This window comes from Octodon degus, unplaced genomic scaffold (genome assembly GCF_000260255.1).
Source record: "Octodon degus isolate 3935 unplaced genomic scaffold, OctDeg1.0 scaffold00017, whole genome shotgun sequence".
In the NCBI taxonomy this organism is placed as follows: Eukaryota; Metazoa; Chordata; class Mammalia; order Rodentia; family Octodontidae; genus Octodon; species Octodon degus.
Window position 1 is genome coordinate 16,536,180 of NW_004524593.1, and position 3,793 is coordinate 16,539,972.

The following is a 3,793-nucleotide window of genomic DNA, read 5'->3' on the forward strand; positions in this document are numbered from 1 at the left end:
TTTTTTTTTTTTTTAACAACTTCTGAATATCACTCCCCTATCAGAAGAGTAGCTGCAAACATTTCCTCCCATTTTGGAGGCTGTCTCTCTTCTCTGTGAACTCTTTTCTTTGCTGTGCAGAATTTTAAATTTTCACATAATCCTCTTTCTTGATTCTTACTAGTAACTGTTGATAGTGATACTAGGTGCTACATTTACAATTAAAGTGTCCGTACTTTCAGTTAAGTGAAAAACGTGGAGAGCATTCAACATTACTTACGTTACTCCGACGATGGGAAGTGTTCAGTTCTGGGCCAGCTTAGAGTATTTCACCACAGCCTCGCAGCGATTTGGAGGATACAGGGAAAGCCTCCGGGTTACATGGAGGCTCTCTTCACTCTGCCTTTCTTAATGGCATTTTAATTTCCTCTGACATTCTTGTATAATAACTCCTATGGTTTAGATCTAAGGGGCTTCCCTTTTCTCATGCATTTGGCAGGCACTGGATTACAAGGGCATCAGTGGAGGTATCCACCGGTGGGATCAGCCACTTGGTGGGCTGCCAGGCAGCACAGCCTGGTGAGAGGCGGGTCTCTGGGATGCGACTTGAGGAGCTGTGTGCACATCCCTTGCCTTTCTCTTCCCTGTCTGCCTTTGACCACTCCAGTAGTAACAGCTTTCCTTCCCCAGGTCACCTTGCTGGTTTTTGTCTTCACATCAACCAACCATGGACTAAACCCCCTGAAGCTATGAGTCAATAGCTATTGCAGAGGTCTTTCAGGTCTTTAATTTTGAAGTAATTTTTAATTGTATACAATACATTAGTGTACTGTATGTTTATAGATTGGAAACATAAGGGTTGGCTCAGGTACTCTTCTCTCATTGCTGGAGCAAAATTCCTGGATGCCCAAAATTAAGGAAGGAAAGGTGTATTTAGCTTACAGTTAGTGAACATTTCAGTCCATACTCAGCGGGTTGCAAGGCAGAGTGGTACATGGTGGAGGGCAGATGTTCATGGTGGTGGAAAACAGCAAAGAGCAAAGGGAGAGGCAGCAGCTGCAGCAGGCAGCAAGCCTCTTGGCCTTCCCTCTATTTGTGTGCTATGTGCCCTCATGCCCATAATCCCAGTGTTGGGTCATGAATTAATCACAAACTCTAGAAACTGCCCCATAGCTACATGAGGCTTTGGGGGCACAACTAGACACAAGCCATAACAAAGGTAAAGGACTTTTTACCACCAGTTTAATGAGACCATAGCTCCTCCTTCTATAATATTTGAAAACTTCCCACATATACAAAGGTTTACTATATTGAGTTGAAACTCTCCCTTCTCCTAAAATTTGCCAGTTTGTACAATTTAGTATACTGTTCCCCATCTAATTTAGTATCTTTCATGTTGGTTTTCATTCTTGCCTATTATAGATCCCCAATCAGAGATGCCACAGCAATTTCCAATGTAACACACCCAAGAGTGAAACCATGATTCTACCCTCTTGTTTTCCTCTAGAAACCTTTCCTAGAGGTCCCCAGTTCCGTGATTGGTCACCACTATTTCCTTAGTAGCTCTAGACAAAAATTTTACTCCTACTATTTGATGGGTCACCAAGTAATACTGATTTCATACCAGAAAAGTTTCCCGACTCTATTCATTCCTCTCCACCCCATGTTTTCCACAGAGGTGATATTTCTATAGTGTCTGGCCTGGTTATTGGGAAAGACCATGCCAATGCTGTTTGCCTATGCTGTTCTCATTAAGTGGAAAGATTTCCTTTCTGTCTTTGATTAACTTATCCTAACCCAGCTACCACTTCTTCAAAGAAGCTGTCATCTACTCTCTGAAATTGTTCACATCTTTCTGCATCGTGTCTTAAATTAAAACTAATTTATGTGATTAATTAAATTCTGTCTTCTTGGTTGGACTGAGTCTCCATCAGAGCAGGGGTTTACCTTGGTCACCTGGGACAATACTGGCCCATAGCACAGTGGTGAGAGAATTCTCGAGCAGCAGCCCTTGCTTTCCACAGTTCTCGGGGTGCCTGTGCTGTCTACATCAATGTCTCATGTCACAACTGGCCCTTAAATGTCACTGTCTCAATCACTTCTACACCAACACTCTTTGGAATGGCTACCTCTAAGAATTTGTGTTTTGAAAATTTCTTCTGAAATCAGTACATACACACTCACCTTTTCTGTTCTTCCTGGAATGTTTATTATTATGACTATTTTTAATCTTATTTATTTATTTATGTGGTAAAGTGTCTTGTTGCACAGCTCAGACTCATAGTGATCCTCCTGTCTCAGCCTCCCCAGCACTGGGATTACAGATGTGTACCACCACGCTCAGTTTTGGTGGCCGGCATGATGTGCTTGGGGTTCTGGGGCTGGCACAGCATGTGGTATTGGGGATCAAGCTTGGGTCCTTGTGCTTGCCAGGCAGGCACTTAGACCACTGAGCTATCTCCCCAGCTCATTGGTGGTATTATTATTATTATTATTATTATTATTATTATTATTATTGTTAGGTACTGGGCATTGAACTCAGAATTTTGCCAGGCAGGCGCTTGTGCCACTGTGCTATATCACTGACCCCATGGAATATTTTTTCTACATTCAGTGTCATGCATTGTTACAAAACCGTGTCCACTTCTGCTAGTTACTTTACATGCCCATGATGGGGACTGAACACAGAGCACTGACCTACATTCTGAGCCACTATGTACATGAAAAATCTTAATAGCTAGGTGGCAAAGTCTATTCAATGATATATAAACGTGTATGTTTAATTTTGAGACAGACCTCACTAAATTGTTCAGGCTCGGCTCAAACTTGGGATCCTTTTGATCTAGTCTCCCAGAGTGCAGGGGTCACGGTGTGCACCACCATGCCTGGGTGCTATTTTATCTTTCTTTAAAGTGTCATTTGCCTCCTACCCAGTAGCTCTAAACTGCATCTTAGCAATTTTTCTCTTTCTCAGGAATTATATTTCTATGTCTTTTTGTCATTCTTTATTCTGTGTTTTTCCAGTACCAAAAGATGGGCTAATGTTCTTTTAAAAAGCAGGGACACAGGTAAAATGGAAAAATTCCTGAAAAAGACATGAATTTTGAACATTAAAGTACCTGAATGATGAGTCAAAAGAGTTCTCTGTAAAAGAAATGTGAAGCTGAGATGTGTTTTACCAGCAAGTTCTGCCAAAAACACAAGACCCAGAAAATTTCAGCCTATGTCAGCTTGTTTCAGAGAACTGAAAGGAAGTAGAAGTGAACTGATTCCAGGTAGCTCACTTGACCTCAATACACAGACTAGACAAGAGCAGAGCAAACATCATAGGCAAAGTAATTTATGAAATTTGGGGTAAGTATATCCAAGGACATTTTAGCAATTAGAATCCAACAATTGTATACAAATGAGAAAAACCATGATCCAATTTGGTTTTCCCCTAGAAATGCTAGCATGATTAAAAAATATAACAATCTGTCCTCTTAAGCTTTCTCCTTGTGAACTTTAGCATAAAACTATGTATTCATCTCAATGACTGTATCAGTAAAGATTTGAGAAAATTCAACATATATATTCATCTCAGTGACTGCATCAATATTTTCAAAAGTGCTTCTGGCAAATCAGAAAAGGTCAAAGAAACTGTAGCTTTTCCCTCATAATCTCTCTCTCTCTCTCTCTCTCTCTCTCTCTCTCTCTCTCTCTCTCTCTCTCCAGGTAAGATGAGGCTTCCTGTAAAGTTTTGGAGATGAGGCCTCTTCAGTGGAGTTGTGCAGGCCAGTGGACTGTCCTCCTTAGGGGAGAGGGGAGGGAGAAG